General features: G+C 38.8%; 1 long non-coding RNA gene across 2 annotated transcripts in view; it reads left to right on the forward strand.

Annotated features, from left to right (window-relative positions):
- Window positions 1-3,743: 3,743 nt before the first annotated feature.
- The window catches only part of LOC115341380, a 58,624-nt gene continuing 42,162 nt past the window's right edge, over window positions 3,744-20,205 (forward strand). For both annotated transcript variants that reach the window (XR_003923378.1, XR_003923377.1), the window contains exon 1: window positions 3,744-3,829. This is a non-coding gene — a long non-coding RNA (uncharacterized LOC115341380). The remainder of the gene's footprint in view (window positions 3,830-20,205) is intronic.

Raw genomic sequence — 20,205 nt, forward strand, 5'->3', positions numbered from 1 at the left:
GTTAATAAAGCTGCTTTAAAGAGAATACATCAACATATTATATAAATTATTTTCTCACTCTCTGCATCCTCTCCCCTCCATCCTGTTATCAGTCATAGGTAGTAACTAATCTGGAAGGAAAAGTTGAGAACAGAGGGAAAGAGAAAGGTACAGTTTTCCTTCTTGGCTTGAAAAAGCTTTGTACAGTGTTAATGAAAGACTGTTTCTTCTGGGGAAGAAATGCTAATGTGAAATTTTCTCTTTCTCTTAGCACAGTCATACATTAGAGATATTTGTAGCAGTGGAGATGCAGACTGCAATAGGTGGATGGATATTTACCCAAGAAAATTTGAGCCATGCCCTTTCATTTTCAGAGAGCCGCTACCTAATCTCAGTGTAGCATCAAGACAAAGGACACCTCATTCTGTTTGCGCCTGCCCTGCAAAAAAAAAAAAAAGGGGGGGGGGAGGAGAGAGAGAAGAAAAAACCCACAACCCTTTGTGAATGCTATTAGAATAATGGTCTGGGGGAAAAAAAAGATAAAATACAAATTTCACTCCGATCTGGGCTGGATTACTTCCCCATGCCCCTGCCTTTATTGAGCGATTTGGAGTTTCATTAGAATTCAGAATTCCTGCAGAAAGAAAAACCACAGTGGCACGGACTTCTCTTTCAAGGGGATTGCAGGCTGACCCATCAAAATGAAAAGGCTCAATGTTTTGCTGACAGGTCCCTGAGCAGGCCTGAGTGACAGCTTCATTTCAGCACTTCTCAGATGAGATTTGAATTGGGGGGTGGAGGAGGTAGTAGGAGAGAGACTTTGTTCCCTAAAAAGTGTCAGTGTCAAACTCTGCAGTTCAAGTTCTAGTGTCTGAGGTACAAAACCAAGTCAGAAATCATCTTAGACTTGCCTGCTTCCCAATTTATTATTAATGTCTCTCTAATATTAGCACGCATGAAGCTTCATTTAAATCTTAGAGTTCATGTCGAGTGTACATTGTTCCTTTTATTGGAAATAAAAAAAAAAAGTAGGAGATGGATTAAAGTACAGTGAACTGCTGTATAATGTCTGCATGAAAGATTACTTGGTGGCATTTTTCTGTTGTTGTGATAATCAAAACATCAGTGAGAGCCTGATCCTACTTCCTCCGTAGTCTCTGGGAATAGGAGCAAATTTCTTATAAATTGAACTAGGTCTTTCTGCCCACAAAATAAATGTGGATAAGAAAATACCTGAAGGTGTTCTCAGTTTAGTTTTAAAGTTCAGAAAGTGTCTTTGTGTATACTTCATGATATCCTAAATGAGCAACTTTTTATTGTTTATCTCAGAAGAAAAAATGGTGAAAACTTGCAAGCCTGTCCCTGCCATACAGGCAAGTGGAACCAGAGAAGCACCTTAACCTGTTCATACAAGGGAAGTAAAATTCATTCACTTCCTACTTGTTCCATTACTAAAGGTTGATTGGATATGTGCAGGGATGTTAGCAAAGTTTTTTCCTAAAAGTTTATTTCATTTTCCAGGTATTAGTTATTGGTATTCACAGCTTTTATCAATTATCTTTCTTTTCCTCCTTTTTTTCTTGTACATATTAATACGTTCTTTAGTGTGAGTACAAAATCCAACTGGTTCAGTTTGCTTTTAGGAGCCATCACAAATAGAGGGACAGAAAAAAAGTGAACCTAACTTTTAAGATGAATATTAGAAAATTAGGTCTGAAAATACAAATCTTCAAAGTAACATTTATGCTTATACCTTATTCCTGTACCTTATGATGTCACTCTGTCAGTAACTGTCACAAAACAAGATACTATTCCATACCACAAATCTGTTTTTGACATTCAAGTCCTTTTCCTATCCTATATATGGAAAATTTTCAAAAAGAAAAAAAAAAAAGTAGAAGTTTGAAAAAAACCCCAGCATATTCCCATAAGGTAGTTAAACACAGACAACTCTGTGCACTTTTGGAACAGTTAAATATGACTATAAATTGTGTTTTATGTATTATATTAACTTTGGAACAAATTCTACTCTAGTTTATATTGATGGAAAGCTGTAGTAACTTCAGCAGAGCTACAGGCTTTACCATGTAGGTAGAAAAGGAGATTTGAATGCTGTAAGAGAGAAGTATATTAAGCTTTAATTCTTATGTGAATGTGATGAACAGCGCTGCATTACTGTGGTTGTACCATAAGTGTTTCTATTGAATGCAACAGCCAATAGTGACATAAAATCCATGTAAGTGGTCAGAGTGCATGTTAGGACCATCCCAAGGAAGCTTCATCTTGTAAACTTTCGCTAATTGTTCATGGTTTGCTTTTCTTTAAAGAAGTGCATGCATTTGGAAACGGAGAGTGAAGACACTAAAACTGAAAAGCCTCCTGAAGCTTCATTTACATCTTGTTCTACTTCTACATATTAAGAAATCTTACTATTTTTAGGTTCTATGGATTATTGAACAGAGCAAAAAACTCACTTTGCTTAAAACAAGCCTCGGTGTGTAAAAAGTACCCATCTCTTACAGAGCAGGAAATACTACGTGCCTCTGATCCTAGTGAAGTCCTGCATTATACTACTTTCATAATGTACTTTTATAGTAAAGTTTTTGTATCTTGTTTTGAAGATCATGGGCCAATTTCAGGTCTGAAGTCAAAAGGCACAGCAGCCTCTGTACTTATTTATCCCAGGAAAGAATTTGGCTCCAGACACTTAAAAGGATCAATTCAGCAATAGCATGGTTTTGAGATTAAATATGCAATGAAAAATTGTTCCAACATAGAGGCACAAATTTATCCTATTGAAATCAATAGGTGAATTCAACTGACTTTGTAACAGTAGTAGGAAATGGGGTTGAGAGAGGGCTTATTTCAAAAATTACCTAAAAAGTAAAATTTTACATTGCAGTTTTTGAGAATCTAATTTGAGACTCCAACATACTTCTCAAGCATTGGGAATAGGAACAGGATGCTAAGAACAGTAAGGTGAATACTTAGAGAAACACAGAATTAGAAGAGGAATATACTATACTGAAATGTAAGACAAACAGATCAAGTCCAGTTAGGGTGGAGTATGTATGCTTAATGGATAAACGTGGTATTTGGACCTTGTAAAGCCAAAGTGGACAAAATATTAGTAAATTGCACTAGGAAAAAAATCCTATGCCAAATGAATTCTGACTTTCCTGTCCTTTGCAGAACTTAAAAAAAAAAAAAAAAAAAAGACGACCAAAAAAAAAAAGTACCAATGTCATGTATGAGCAGCCACGTAAACTAAAGCCTGAGTTGTGATTTGTTGGGATTCAGCCTATGAGTCAGTGGCAGACCTGTGAGTTGAACTTGCTGCCAGTCCAGGGCACTGGCAAAAACTCCTGGTTGTTCAAGCTTTGTACCGAGAAACTTGTGGTTTGTTGACTTTTTCTTGCTCCCTGTATCGATAAAAGCTGGGAAGTGCTGCTGGAAGTTGCGTGCTGTGTTTTGCAAGTACTTGCCTGAGCTAATGAGGAAGGGAGGGCATGAGAGGACTTGACAGTGCATGTCCCATGCCTAAACATCCCCCCTGTTCTCTTTTCCACTCTCCCCACCAAACTTCCTCCCCCCTCTTCCACACGCTCATTGAAACTGGTTTGGGTAAATCTCATGTGCTAAAGCAGAGTTTGGAGCAATAAGGTGGGCAAAGTTGAAGGAGATACCTGGAAGCTGTGCTCCCGACTCGTCCTCTTCATTAATATCAGGTCACAGAGGTAGCCGCAGTGAGACAACAGATCAGTCCCGTGTTTGAGCCAGCCTAGATCTGTTCTGCTTTACTGCTTTATGTAGTCTCCCCAGTTTCAACAGGGATGCCCTTCTGAGGAAGGTAAGTCAGAGAGGCTTAAAAATGTGTGTGCTGTAATGCCATTGTAATGTATTAGCTGGTTTATTTTTAGATCAAGCTAGCTGTACAGCAGCAAGAGAATGTATTGCTTTTTTGTATTGTTACATTTTCCTCATTTTCCCAGTATCAAATCCCATATTTTTCTCTAAATCCAATTTGTTTTTTGAATTCTAAATTTAACATGCTGTGCTTTTACCAGTGAGATTGTAAATATAAAATCTGTCAGAGAGAAGGTGGGTCTTTTGTGGGATTTTTGAGGGTTGGAGGTATTTAATCAGCTCAGGTATTACAAATATTGCATGAGGAGCTTCCAGAAGAGAGTAGAAAGGAGGAGGAGAGGCTGTTGTAGAGGAGTTGCTTAACTGGTTTCCTTAAAGAAAGATACTTTTGTAATTATGAAAGTTAAAAAATCAGCAGCATGTTGTTAAACAACTTGCATAAAAACATTTATGTGGATGCTGATTCTTCATATAAGCAAGCTGTGCAGGCGTTTAGGCCCCAACATCAGCTCAACATATAAGCAAGTGTGCTTTACTTTAAGCATGGGCTTAAGCGCTTTGTTGAAGACAGAGCTATTAAAAGTATTGAACTTCTAGGTTCTCATGCAACTGTCCTTGTCTGACATCGTGACCCATCTCATGCTTTTCTTGCAGCACTTTCAGCAAGCTGGCTAGGAACTATCATCTCATGTTGGCATCTTTGGGTGTGATGTAATCCAAGAACAAAAATCTAGATCCAGTTTTACCGTGTCATCAATTTTGCTGGCGCTCCATTGTTCATAAAGCACCAAAATGTAACTCTTGCTTTCAAACTCTTGCTGAGTTCAGTGTGATAATAATGAATGTGAAGGGTTTGCATGGAGGAGGTAAAACTTTTTCCTCCCCCCCCCTTTTTTTTTCTCCAGGTTCACACCAGATAGGCATTTTTTACAGCCTGAAAGGGGATGTTTTCTTTTGTTAATAGCTTACAATCAGATGAAAGGACTCATCACTCTATTTTAGTGCTCCACCACATGGCGTGTATCTTTTATAAATTACAGGCTGGCGTTGTGTGCACTGGGGGAGAGAAAGGTTGGTTTTCTTGCTGTGAGCCATCCTGCCTAATTGTCGTATGCAAATAAAAGCAATTATAAGGCTTTTAGGGTGAAGGGATGACAGCTGAGTTTGGCAGTTGAGGAGGCCTCACCCACCTTGTTGTCATAGCAACAGGGAGGAAAAGGACAAAATGGTGTGTATACAGTGGAAACATTTATTTTGGTTAAAGAATTAAAAACACATATACCACTGTTATCATGAAACATCAATATGTGTAATGAATGGGTTTGTTTAAAACATTACAGAAATTAAACTGTATTTATTCCTTGGCCCTTTAAATGATCCTTGTCATCTAACTACCAGTTACAAACCATCACTTGTGATTTTATCTGCTACTTTTAAAGTTATGAACAGATCATAACAATCCATTCAGTAATTAGGAGATTACAAGTTTCTGTGTTTTAGTGTATCTATTCCAATGTTACTAGACCCAGAGCTGCATGAAGGAGAGGGACATTCAGTGGTGTGTCTGTGAAGGGGAAACAGTGAAAAATAATAACCTATTAGCAGTCCATAAAGTTCAATATAAAATATGTTTGTGCTAAAGTGTTAAACAAGTAGAACAAATAGCGTGCTAGTAGCATACAAAATTAAAACGAGTCACAAATGGATATTTTCTATGGCAATTTATTTCACAATTACTCTTGTGGAAGCTTTCATGAATTAAATATGAGTTCTATCTTGAAATTAGGTGTTATAAGGCTAAATTACAAGAGGCAGCCAGTAATTGAGGTGGCTGAAACACGGGGTCTAGTGAACTAATCTCTTGCCGTGTCACGTGGCTGTCCTCTCGCCAATAGGAAACCTCCCCATCACAAAAACAGAGGCAGCTGAGAAAAATTGATTTCTCATCTGAGCCATATTTGATAGCTTTTGAAATCGAAAATTGAAATTAACTAACCTAAGCCCCGTCGTAACAAAAGAGCAAATTAAATATGCAACATGGCTTCCTATTGGCAGCAAGAGGGCCTGCCAAGGTAAATTTGTAAATAGAGTTTAAGATGCAATCCTCTCCCCCTGCTTTTTCCTCTCTCTCAGTGTAAAAGTATAAGTCTGCAATGGCTTTATAAATTATTTATTAAAAAAAAAAAAATTCATCAGCTGCAAATGGCCACTGTGGTTAAGGTCTTCCATGGAGAAAATCATTGCATTAGAAGAGCTCATTAAATGAAGCAGAATTAAAATCATCCACAGTCATCCTTGAGCTTGGAATAAACTGTACATGGAGAGACTATGTTTTCTTCTAAAGAAAAGTTTTATGAATGGAAGTTTACAAAAACAGCAAAAAAACCAAAAAAACCCAAAAAAACCAAAACACCAAATGAAATCAGACCAATCATTTAGACTTTACAGGTAGCTAGGGCTCAAATACATATTTTTATTCTCTCTTTTCATTAACCCCAAACAATAATGGCATAATGGCTTTTTGAGCTTGGTGGAGTATCCACATGCTTGCCTTTTGTCTTGCTTTTACACATCCTAACACATTACAAAGGATTCTGACAGTGAATGCTAATGATTCAAAAGGTGCTTCTGCAGAGCTGTGGATTTACAGTGGGATTCCCTGAAATGAAGGCAGCCAACAAAATCAGTGATGCCATGCTCTAAATACTGTTTTCTGTCCTTTTAAAAGGGGTGTGTGTGTGTGTGTGTGTAGGCTGGGGGGAATAGAAACAAACACAGCCAAGACATCAGCCTTCAGCGTTCCTCTTTTACAGGGTTTCTGCTTTTCTCTGCCCAGATTTGCATTGGAAAACAAATTATTTCATTCCAATACTTGAGTAGAAACATGTATAAAGATATAGAGCCAGATCCCTGTCTGCATAAATTAGGGTAGCTTCTTTAACTTCAGAGGATTTATGCTACTCTACATCATCTGAAGATCTATCTCATGAAATTGTTCCACTTTCCTGCCGAGGCTGTTCAGATCTGAACTGTATAAAATCTAGTGACAACTGTAATGGAGGATATTACACTTAGCCCGTCTGTCATCCCAGGGATCTTGTAAAATCATTTTCTGTTCTAATTTATTACTTTTAGTGTCAATCAGCTGCTGACAAGCTGAGTAACATCATTAGGCATTGAGTTCATCTACTCAGCACTTTTTAAATGCAGTTTAAGTAGTTGTCTCATTATGTGTAGTAGGACGGAAAGTCAAGGTTCAAGGAGTTTTCCTTTTTGGCAGAGATATTGTTGAAGTCTGTACTATTATCTTTGAAGGAAAAAAAACCCACAAGAAAATAGGTCTTTTTTTAAGGATTTGAAAGAATGAAAAGAAGGCAGTAAAATGCAGTAAAACTCACTATAGAAACTTTGGTTCTGATTTCCCACTGCTTTACTTTGTATTTACCTCAGATGCGTGAGTTGAAAGGTGTGAGGATGGAAAGAGGCAGTGATGAATCGGGGATTTTGTATAATGTGGAGCTGATGGCTTCCAGCCATGAACTAATAAGTGGTTGGGGTTCATCTCCTAACTGAGAGCCTGCTATTGCTGTGCAGAGAATATAATGGATGGAAATAAACCATGCACCAATCCTGTAACAGAAAACATTGATTTCACCAGCCCCTGAATAGAGCATGATTTTATTTAACACTATTACACATCAGAAGTAATTCCACAGCGCTGGATGTGGCAAGGTAAGAGTGAAACTAATGCAAATTTGCTTCGAATCATTTTCAGGGTTGTTTTTAAAATAAAAATGCGTGTATCGAAAATGTCAGGGTAGACAACAAAAGCCCTCCAACTTCATCCCCTACTAGAAACCTGAGGGCTTTACTCTGGGCTGGATCCTGAAAAAGGGCCTAATGGCTATCCCTTGGAAGCTCCCTCATCCCTTGGCCACTTCCCAGCAGCGGTTCATGTCAGAAGAGAGTGCTCCCATGTCAGTCTTCATGTTTCTGCTCCATTTGAATATGATTCTTCTGACCATGTCTAGATAATAAACTATTTGTCATAGGAAGCCCCAAAGCTGCTGAGATGTACTGATTCAAGGACAGCTAAGAGTGGTGGTCCTTTCTGGGAAGCCCCAGTTAATGGGTGTAGCAAGAAGCCAAAGAAAGGAAATAAGGTCCTGGGCTGGGTGATGACCATGTGATTTTATCTCTGTAACAGGCAGGACATGGCCATTTTCATGCCTGTTTCTCATATAGTTCCCTGATGTGTGATTAGAGAGACAAAGTAATTATTTGATTGCAGTGGAATGGATTTTGCCAAAATTTAGGAGAGGCTAATTGCAGCCTGGAACAACTGGTTAAACTGGTGTAAGGTGGTCAGGAGAGGAAAACTTCTAGTGTGAATGACTATTTAGGATACTGCTATGTTATTCCCTTACGTTCCAGGGGAAGAAGAGCAAGTATAGTTACGTCATATAGAAATAGCTTAGAGAAATGATACTGCACATTTTCTGGAGGATGCCAAGTATATGTTCCTTTGGATTAGTGGGAAATATTTTATAGGTGGTTCACCGTATTCATGCTGAATTGATGATTTCATCAGAGAAACTGAGACGTAGTTACATTAACTGTGTCTTGGTGTGGCTGAAGCTTTTTTCTAAATGCATTTTATTTAATTTATAAATAAAAATAAATATGAAAGTTTCCTACCAGTTCTATCTGAAACTTTTGGAACACAATCATTCCTAATTAATAATGGATTAAATGTGCGTAGTATAATGTTCCTGTTAAACAGAAGTGAAGAAGGTAATATGAAAAAGCAAATGTGTTGATAAGCATTCCCAGTTCAAATAAAATTATTATTGGTTTAAAGTCCAGGCCCCCTCCCCTCAATAAACTGCTTTATATGACATTCTGTATATTTTAGATATAGTTACCAAAGCTAGCAGCTTTCATGGTATCCATCCAACAGGATATTGTAATCAGAGTGCCAGTAATTCTGGGAAGCATCAAAAAATGTTTCAGAGGATGTTTAGTCAGAAGAAAATCACAGCAGAGGCAAATCTGAACCGTTCGAGCAAAAGGGAAATTTCCTGCAGAACCGTAGAACAAATTCTACAAATAATTGCACCTACTGGACAAGTTAGATAAGGATGCAGTACACATTTTAAAATAGTAATCTTGAAACTGCATATGTAGCTGTAGAGTGCATATGGGTGCATCTTGCTGTAAGTAGTATCTTTGTATTACATGTGAATTGCTCATTTTGAGTTTACCTTTAAAGATAATCCTTTTTTCTTATTAGATCAATCATTAGAATTAAGAGAATATTAATATATGGCAACAGTTACATTATGAAAGGGTATCACTTTCTGCATCTGGGAGTATAATTCTCTTAATAGCCACAAATCATACAGGGACCCCAATATTCAGATTGGTCTAGGTTGTATTGTAAACTCCTAAATTAGGCTTCAAACCAGAATATATTGAAACACATTTAATGTGAATAATTTGGCTTATAAATATATATCAAGGTAAGCAAATGAGAATGGGGGGGTGTCAATTTTTCAACTCGGTTGCTTCATAGCTTTGTGCTTTATATAGCAACAAGGCCCTGATTAAGCACTTAAGCATGTGCTTAAGGTTAAGCATGTGATTAAGTGCTTTTCTGACCTAGGGCTTAAGTACCCTGTAAAGCATTGGAAAAATGAATAAATCAAATTTAGGTCAAATCCAGCCCTGTGCTACATACCTATGGTAATAGCAAAGCAGAAGGTAGGAAGCTTTGCTTTCAGAGGCTCGAAACAGCAGGGCAGGATTACAGCCTGACATTCAGGGGAGCGCTGGGGAGGGGGAGCAAGCGACTGTGACAGCCCCTGCTCTGGGAGGGCACAGTCTGCCAGCCAGAGGCCTCAGCCAGGTCCTCAGCTGGCTGTCACACACGCTTCAGTCTGCAGCAAGCAGGAGCCTGTGGCGAGAGCTGCTGCTTTTCAAAGAGCAGAGTTTATACGGGTGCTGGGTGGTGTGGCCGCATGGCTTGCCCCAGTGGCATGGCCCTTGTCCTGCAAGGATGCTCAGTCCTGCTCTGTCTCCTCCATTTTCCTCCTCACGTTATACCCTGGGAGGGAAACGCTACAGGAGTTGGCCTTTCCTTCAGGGATAAGCACTGGGGACATCTTGCATAGCCTTGTGCAAAATTTGGATCTGCAGTTTAGGTGTTGGTGCTGGAAGGTGCTCTGTGTGGATCCCTGCCCATGGGACAGTCCCACCTGCCACAGGGATGCACCAAACTGAGCTGCTTTCATGTCTGCTTGCAGCAAAGGTTGTGCTTAGATGGCTAATGGTGAGAAATGGAAACATTTGGGAAACAGGAACTGTACTGATGGACGAGGGGCAGACATTTAAAAAAAAGGAAGGTGTTTTCTGTGGATGAGTGTTCCCAGAAGTATTGAATATTGTTCTGACGCTGCCTAGACTGCTGTGATCTGGAAGCTGGCACTGAAAACTTTAATGAAAAAAAAAGATTTTTTTTTTTTTTTTTGGGGGGGGGGGGGGGGTGTCTGTTATTTCCTTGGTCAAAACCAGCCACTGCAGAGATGTGCTTAAAAAAATTGTGAATTCCCACAAAATGTGCTTTGGTAGTTATATCATTCATTCTGCTGGAGAAGGGTAAAGCAAAGAGTGAGCTATAAAGGAGCACAATGATGAGGATAAGGTGAAGTTTCAAGGGACATAGATCAAATATGCATCCTTAGAGGGGAAAGAAATACAATCTAAAAAAATGCATAGGGTTCCTACTAAGAGTGGTATTGTACCACTTAAAACCTTTTCATTCTCTTTCCTTTCTTATTCCTCTCTAAATCCTGGCTTCTCTCTGGAAAGGGGGAAAAAAAAGTCTTTCAAACTCATGAACTTGTGCATACTGGGAAAGAGGAACACATCATGTGCTGTCACTGCAGACTTATCCTCTACAGTACCACCTACAGTGGAAGTCTAGCTGCAGGCTAGAGTTATACAATATCACAGAGAGAGATTAAGCATTACATTTATTGTGGTTGCTGGAAGGCAATATTATTGCTGTTTCAGTGGAGAGATTTATAGCAATACTTAATGAATGCTACTAGTTTTGTTATCAGTTGGTAACCATACACGTTGTGCATGTGGAAATATTACATTAAGTCTATACAAAAACCTTGGAAAAGTTGGATACTAGTGTTTGTGGCAAATTTGGTAGCATAATGAAACTATGTTAGTATAATGGCATGGTATTGTTAGGTTGGGCATATGCTGTTGGACAGAATACAGGCAAAATTAGCCTTATTGGTTTTAGGCATTTTCCAAATGAAGAAATTCTTTGTGATCTATCCTTAGGAATGTGCAGATTGTTACAGTTATCAGTCTCAGTCTATTTATGAAAATATCATGGGTCAGAAACAGTTCAGAAACTAAATGCAAATTAAAAAAAATACAAAGCTTTTAATGATATTTTCCATTTTAGCTCTATTTGAATCACAGCTGTATGTGAGTCATCAGCAAAATAGGAACTATTAAGATGGATCAGCAAGATGTGAAACTTAGGAGTTCCTGGAAAAAAAATATTCAAGTTTTTTTGTAATCATGCTGGTCTACTGACATCTACTAGTTTTAATGTAGTAGACAGCCCTAATGAGAAATTGAAAGGTAGCAGTCAGTGCAGACAATTGACTTTTCCCCAGAATCTTTACTTAGAAGCACTAAAGACTGAGCAGCCTAGAAAAACTGCAAGAAAAATCTTATCTGAATTCTTTTAGATATAACATTTATTCTGTGCTCTGACCTGGTGCATTAATATTACATTATCATGCATAGATAGCTGTATGGTAAATGTATATTTGTACATTGAGCTGAAGTGAAATTTTCATTAACGCTCATCACAGGCAAATTATTAGGCTTAGAAGCAGCTCTTTCTGTTGCAGTGCAACATATCTAAGTTCATGACTGGTATCAAGAGTCATTCACTTGAATGCTTGTAGGTGCAGCTTTTTTTCCTTCAGGAAGGGAGATTTATTACAAGATCCTGCTATTGAAACCTCAGTCAAGATTAGGTGTAAAGACAACAGAGCACAGAATAGGTAAATAGCATCTGTGGTACTCGCCATCAAAAGATGTGATAGGGTATTCTCAGATGGAACAGACAGGTCTGATATTGCATATTAGCGGAGTTAAAGCGTATGAATATTTTCAATACCTCATGCCTCTGTGATGATGGAGAGAAGGCAGAAGCTTTGGGCTTGGATGTTTTAGATAATTAAGAGCAACAAAAGATTATGTTGGAAGCAGATTTGCTGCAGATAGTATATTCTTGCTAGAGAAATGGGATATCTAGTATAGTGGTCTGATGGCCCTTTTTATTTTCTTTTTTAAAAGGAAAGAGCACTTCTATTTTCTAACTGCATTGTAGGATGCATAATCAGACTCATAGCAAGTAATGAAATGACTTTTCTTCCTCTAATAATATTCTGTTCCAGAATTTATCAGAATTTTGCAACAGTACTTGCAGTCTGAGATAACTATTACATAGATATATTCTAAAATTTGGATACCTACTGTATCAGGGAATTATTAAAGAGAATTTGCATATGTGAATTAATTTGACTAGTGTTGAATAAAAGCATCTCATTTTTTTGAACTTCCATCACCTTTTTCTAAATGGTAGTGAAGTGGTGATTAAAAAGGGTTAATTCTATATTATTTTAAAGTGCACATTTTTTCTTAATTTTCAAATTAATTTTCTGATGTGTGCTTTTTCTGTCTGCAGTTTATTGCATAAACTCTCTGCTCTGACCTTTGCAGGGTAAAAGACTGGGGCTAGATGGTGGCAGCATCTGAGAATGGGGATTATAAAACTACTTCCATAAATTTTTGACTTGCCTCTCTCTGCATTTTATTTCCTTTCTTGGCAACTGTTCATAGCTATATCCCAGAGCTATGTTTCCTAGCTCTGATTTGTGGACCTTTATCCATCTGTGGGGCCATGCTATGCAGTTGTTGCACAACTTTTACAGGTCCCCAGGCATAATGTGATCTCACTGGGTGAAAGCACTAGTGCCTCTCTCCAGGTAGAGGACCCAGGGCACAAAAGACATCCTGTAGATTAGGAAAAGTCCTGCTTTTGCCAAAACCTGCACGGAATACTCCAAGAAATGTTGAGGACTGGGCAAAAACATGGAAACACAGTATAGAATCAAACATGATGATCTTCTGTTTGCTTTCAAATAAAACAGTGAAAATAAACTAAAATCCCAAACTAAAATTCTGCAGGGTCTTCTGCACCTATAGATGACTGCAAAGTCTCCTGTGCCATAAGGAGCATAGCAGACTGCTGAAGTAGTTTTGCTCTGCTGTGTACCCTCAAGCTAGTACAAGCTAAGATGCTTCATAGAGGTCTGTGCAAGGTCTGCACGCAGTCTGAGTGATGAAGGCCATGATATCACACACCTGTTGGTAACTACCATCACTCATAGCTACTCCACCTTGAACTATGTTGCAGACCTGCCCTTGGAGGAGTTCATGTGAGTGGTGTTATTAATCTATCAATGTAAGCGTTGCCAAATGTTTTCCTGATAAAAAAATCTCAGAAAATGCCATCACGCCCTCATGCCCATTTCAGACCTAGGTTAGTGTAAGGATACACCAAGTAGACAGGAAGAAAAGTTAGATATAATTTTTAAGTTAAGAATATGTAGTCTAGCTTTTTACATGATTAGCTGTTTATGCACAGATAGGAAATTTTGGTATATTTTAGAAATAAATTGATACTGGACAATGTACTTTTTAACATTTTACACCATCTATATATAGCAAATCCAGAGACATCTTTTAGTGTTTAATTAATAAAGATGCAAATTGTTTGTCTAAATAATAAAATATTTAAGGTCAGAATTCATCTTTTTAATTAAAATTTTCCCAAGGCAAGTAAGATTACTGCAGCATGGAGAGATTTGCTGATACTTGTGCAATGTGTTTTTTATAATGCTGATGGTGACTGACAAAGTCAGTTATATGCCACTCGAGTTGTCTGTTATTAATATTTTTGTATCAGTGATGAGAAGAGCAGCAGTAACTATTGCAGTTGTTGAGCCACAATAAATAGCAGCAAATGCATTCTAACCTCTGACTCTGTGACAAACAGCATGGGTACTATCTGCAGCTCTGGTTTTAATTTCAATGGCATCAAAGCTTCAGAAAATAACTCTGGCACCATGGCTCAGATAAAATAAAATGCTTACACACAGACATAAATTACCATGGGAATAAAAAGACTACACCAAAATTACATAGTTTCATAATGCTCTTAAATCAAAGTCTAGAGGACAGTGAGCACAGCTCACAAATTGCAACAGTCACACTACTTGCTGAATGGCTTTTTTTGGCACTAACTAACCTAACAGGTTTCTTCAAGAAGTGGTACTTGATGGCATATACTCAGATTGTGTGGGGAAATTCAGTGGGACTACACTCCCTTTTCACGAAAATTAATTCCCAGCACACATTAGAAAATGTATTTTCACAGTTCTGACTGCAACATTGCACTGCATGAACACGTGTTCCTGTAAATACGATACTTTGTTGGAGTTTCATTGCTGCTGAACTCATTGAATTTGGAGCTGCATGTAATTACTTTAAGGCATAGTAAATCCTGCTCACCTTACTAGTGATGGCACTCCAAGAGCTACTGTATTTGCAGACAGAAGCCAAGAGAACATTGCAACAAGCTGCAAAGTCCTGGGCAAAGCATTTTGCAGGAGGAGGCACTTATCCTAGATCAATTCCAGTTTGGGTCTTTACTAGATGGTGTAGACTAGATGACCACATAAATCCTCCTGAACTCACCTATGGAAACTATGTTTTTAATTCTTTCCTAATCCCTGCCTAGGTATTCTTGCTGCAGCAGCTTACATAGTTGTCTTTGCTGGAGTTATTAATACTCTTACCTGTAACTTCCTCACCCCTTATTCTCACCACAGTTTATGGGAGTTTTTTGTCTAGTCTAAGGGGCTTGACAAGCTGGACTGGCTATAAATAAGAAATCCAGTTCTGATTCTCTTTGAGTGATGGAGAAACGGGCTACGTCACTGGAATTGTGAATAGACTTCCACTACCTTCCCATGATTTTCCCTGTGCCTAGAAAGGCAGAATTCTTCTACAGATCTCTTGGGGAAAAGACCCTAGAGACTTACCGTAGCTCTAAGCAGCCCCCAGAAGTTCTGCTGACATGCATGGAAAGTCAGTGCAAGGATAGAGGCAGTAATTTGGATATGCCCACAGCGTTTTCACTTCTGGGATTGACTATATATTGGCGTTCAGACCAAGCACTGAGCACCAAGATGGTTACCACAGTTCAGAACATACTTTTCCACGCATTGAGGGAAAGAGGAAGAAAAAAACCTTCTGACTATATTAGTCTGTATTAATACATAATGATAGATGTTAATGAACCATGTTGCCCTCTAATGAAATCACTTCTTCATTACTGCAAAAGGAATCGGGCCACTTCCACTCTGCTACATATCCCATTTGTGGTACCTGTAGTCATGGTTCAGTCTGGCTTCCCATGAGAGTATAAAATTTCAGCACAGTTCTTTATTATGTTTAAATCCCACTGACACACAAGTAAGCTATTAGCCTATTGTTGTTATTTGTGAGCTTGTTAATTACCCACTTAAGTTTTCCGTACATCATTTTGTAAACTTCCATGTAAAATTCCTCAGTCGAAACAAGTTGGAGCTCATTGATGCTGCAGTCTCAAGTTGAGCTACTTGAGGTTCTAAGAATCTAGTGGCTCAAAAGAGATTTTCATTACTGTGGTCAGAAGCAGCTCTATCTCATAGCAGGCAATCTCATAGTAGAGGATTTTAAATGCCTAATAGCTGTTGGCTACATAGAAATCAGTTTTCTGTCCAAGTCATAAAAATAGTACTGGTTGCCAGATACACTTAAAAGGAAGTGATCAGTGAACCTGATTTTTTCAGTCTTAGAAGGTTCTTTGGCAGGTTTTCAGTGCAACTTCCATAGACTGAGTCTTTACACAGAGGAACAAAAACCTCATGTATTTAAGTTCATCTTGTGGACTTCTTTTAAGAAGTAAGGAGTTCTGGTACCTTTTTTTTATCTCAGGGGGGAAAAAATGTCTTTTGTCTGATCTTTTTTTTTTCCTTCAAAAACCATGTTCAAAAGAAGAATAGGGAAGGACAAAAGAGGAAAAAAATAATAATCTGGCATTCTTCAGTGAAAGAAGAGAATCCTGTTTTGACCACTGCACCTGAAACAAAGTTCCCACTCAAAACACTGGAAAAAAACCAGACATTTACTTTTATTTTGAGCTATAGAAAAATTAGTTTCCACTGAAAGTTGTTAAATGCATTTACCTTTGGAAAAATACTTGTCAGAAAAGTCTGTAGGGGGGGAAAAAAAAAGGCAACAGCCCATATCACTTCAGATTTTTGGCTAGAGCCTGAGATACAGGTGGGTTTTAAAAAGCACGGGTCATGTGCAGGAGCATATGAAAGCTCACCTTTGCACTCCTGTAATCTTAAAAAAGTCTCTTGTGCCAAGCTGGAAGATGGCTCTAACTTCTACCAACATCAAATAGCACCTGGACCATTCTGTCTATGCCTGCTGTTCCCCACAGGCCATCTGTGATCTGCATACCACCCTTCACAATTATTGATACAGTGAGTAATTACTTCTGATGTTAGATATAGCTCCAACTTTCCATTAAAAAGAAAAGACACAGATGAGGTATCCTCTCTGGAATTCTTAGTGCCAGAAGTAGAAATAACCTGGTGGGTCAAAGGGTGTCCAGGTTGACACATGCTGTATTCAGTCAAGAGCCTTGTCCTTACTTCAGGCTCAGGACACCTTTTCTAAGAGTGCTTTTGATCTAAAAGGCTAATGAAAAGAACCTGAGCGATACGCATCCTATGTTGTTCGTAACTTTGTGCCATGCTAGTCAGCAGAATATACCCTTCCAACAAATGAGGAAAAAATCATATCTTTGTCTTTCCTAAGTAGAAATTGCTGACTTCCTATTAATTTTCTTTCATAAACCTGATGGTTGTGTAGAAATGTTTTATGTAAATACATTTTACTGTTTTCCCTTGATTATGTATAACGCTGACTATGCCTCTTGCTGTGTACTGGAGTAGGTCTTTAAGCCAATGCTGAGCTCTTGCTTTATCGTGTGAGACACTACAGAGGACTCCAGGCGTTATATCCATCTAAAGTATGTGACCCATGCTGTCCAGAGATTTCAAACTTTACAATTATTTTTTTTTTCGCAAGTGAGTGCCATAGGGGAGAACTGTTACTCCCAGTTCATGTTTTGGAAGGTGAAGCCCAGAGACTGTATTTACACTGCTGTGCAGCAGCAACCTGTAGATAAGGGAAAGAAAAGTCTGTCTCTAATGGTTAGTTCTTGGAGTTTCCTTACAGCTATCTATGGGACAGTTTCTGGCTCTTTGTGGCTGCACCAGCAGTTTCCCTCTAGTTTGCTTGCCCTGCTATGATGTTATGGTCAACAAAACGCGCAAGGCTGCTATCGTGAAATTTCCTGACATGGTCTACCACGAAGATATATGGGATTACAGGCACTATGAAATCCTGCTGACATGTCAGAAAGGGAAAACCTTGCCAGAAAAAGAAACTAAACACGAGGTGGTAGAGCTCATGTCCACCTTCACTCTTGAGGTCCATCAGCTCAGGTTACAGAAATTTTTGTCAAAGAGACTAAGTGATTCACAGAACTGAAGGCTGGTAGAAGCATTTGAACCTCAGTCTCCCAAGTTTCAGATGAGCATAATAATATTTATACCCAGTAAAACTTGGTTGAATCCTATGGATTTACTCCAATATGAGCAGGGCAACAAAGAAACAGGTAGGATATTCTATGAAGTCTGAGTCTAATCTACTTTTTAAATGGTTGCAGAATATAGTTACAGGTTCTAAGGAAAAACTATAGAGCTGCAGTGTTTTGGTCAGGGTATGTTTTTGTTTGCTTAGATTTTGGCACAAGACTAACCTTAAGAAATCATCATACTTTTGTCAGGCCAAATGTTTAAGGAAGGAGAGCCTGGAACTGCTGTTGCAGTTGACTGTCACTGGAGAGGATGGTTTGAAAACCAAAACAGGTTCTGCTCCAGCAATCTTGGCTCTTCCAGGACAAAATCGGTCCTGTTCCTTAGCACCCAGAACCAAGGGGTGGAAGGAGGTCATATAGTTTTGTTTTTACTCCTTAATTGATGATAAGATCCATGCTGAAGACTAACCTGGGGATATTGTGTGTAACAAATGAGCACATGCAACAGCGACTACAGGTTTGCAAGCTGATGGTGAAATTTTGAATGTGTGATTGGTAATCTGAAAACGTAAAACAATTACATGTAGCCCTTTTTACTCAGCTACACACCTCATTTCTTGGTCTTACGCTGACTCCAAAGGCAGAATTCATTATCAGATTGGTCAAAGTGCTACTCTGGGCCCATTGATTACTTAACAGAATAGACATGAGTTAAAAGGAGGATGAGGGGCCATTTCAATATGGGTTGGGTTTCTATTATTTTAAAATTTAAATAAGAGTCTGAATCACCATAATATAAAGAGGCAAAAATCAAACAACTATGGTTCATTCCTGTGCTTTGATTTTTATACCCATGCATGTTAAAAAAAAAAAAAAAGAAATAGAAAACCAAACATGTGTGCTGCCTTTTAATAAAGATCATATTAAAAATTCAATAAATAGCAATATCTCTGATCTCTTAACAAAAGCGTCTGGTGTACAGGAAATTAAATGAAAAAAAACTTGTTAATCCTTTTTGATTTCTGTACATGGTAGCTGGAAGCAGAATTCTTTAACTTGCAGGATTCTCTTTTTGTCCTCCCTCTTTTACATTTCTTCTCCTTTTTCTTTTTTTTTAATCTTCTCCAGCACAAACGTTGTCTGGGTAACCTCGGTGTAAATGCAGTCTGTTTCTCTGATACATTTTAAAATAAATAATAAAAGAATAATAATAATAATAGTAAAAAAAGAAAAAAGCCATTGTGTCATTGTCTCATCCCTGTGGCCTTGCTGTGAGGGATCCGTCTCGAACCAGGTGATAACCTGATAGACTTTATCTTGTCTTTTCTGGGCCTCCCTGAAGCCTGCCAACACTTCGGCTGGCTGTTAGGCATTTTAAATATCCCCCATGAGCCCTAACCTTACCCCTTTTCTCTTCTTGTCAGCTGGAATGTCTCAGAGCTGTCAGAGGCTTGTTGCTTATTGATGTTTCCGTGTGTTTTATGTCTTTTCTGAGATATGACAGCCCCTGACACAGTGCTGATTTCAATCAGCCGGCTTCTGGAGAGGCCTAAGATTTTGTCCTCGTGCGGTCCCAGCCGCCAGCGTACTTCAGAGGCCTCCATCTAATGAAAATGTTTCAGTAGGCTGAATAAAGGCCCGCTGCTCAACAAACAACAGTTGATGAATTCACAAGACAAAAAAAAAAAAAAAAAAAAGAAAGAGGAGGAAACCCTCCCCCCCCAACACTCTGCCTTTGTTATAAGAAAAGCAAGAAGAGAGAGTGACCTCCTGAGCCAAAGGTTTTGACACTGAATCAAATCCCTTTAGGCCTGAACTGGCAGGCTGGGCCTGGCTTTAGATTGCTTTATCACATCTTAGAGCGACGCTTGTATGTACCTCAGAGTACCCTACGTGTAAAGAGTGGATATTTTACCCCCGTTGCTTATTAAGTCAAGTCTCGGTGTCTGGTAGAAAATGAAGGTCTGTCTCATGGAGCACTGAGAGGAGAGGAAACGCATCCTTACTAAAAACAGGGAGTGAAATTATTTGCATGGAGAAACCTCTTTGAAAGAAAATGGGTCGTGGACTTTGCTTGAAGTCGATGTGAGAGAACAGATATTTTTGTTCACAATCAGCTGAAAAAGGGAACAAGCTTTGGGGCTACGTAGTGCATTTGTTTTGTGGGTTTTGATCAGGTCTTTTAATTGCCGTCAAGCGTTGGGGTGCTAACAGAGCCACGTGACCACACGGGACGTGTCCCTGGCAGAGTCGGCCGCTGAGCCACTGTTTGTGCTGTCTCCATCACCCAGCTTTGGGTACTGAAGCTGCTGCTCATGGCTCCTTTCAGCATTTCAGATGGGGGAAAAGCAAAGGCAACAGCCATCCTTCACCTCCACCTGGGGACTGCATGGAGGAGAAGCCTCTTGTAGGGTTATCTTGCACTCTCTCAGGAGCCCCTTTCCCTCTCGAGGCGTTATCTGAAGCCACATCGATTCCCTAATCCCCTGATTTTAGCTGAAATTACACTACTGTGAGGCATCATTATTATCCAG

This window comes from Aquila chrysaetos, chromosome 5 (assembly GCF_900496995.4).
Source record: "Aquila chrysaetos chrysaetos chromosome 5, bAquChr1.4, whole genome shotgun sequence".
In the NCBI taxonomy this organism is placed as follows: domain Eukaryota; kingdom Metazoa; phylum Chordata; class Aves; order Accipitriformes; family Accipitridae; genus Aquila; species Aquila chrysaetos.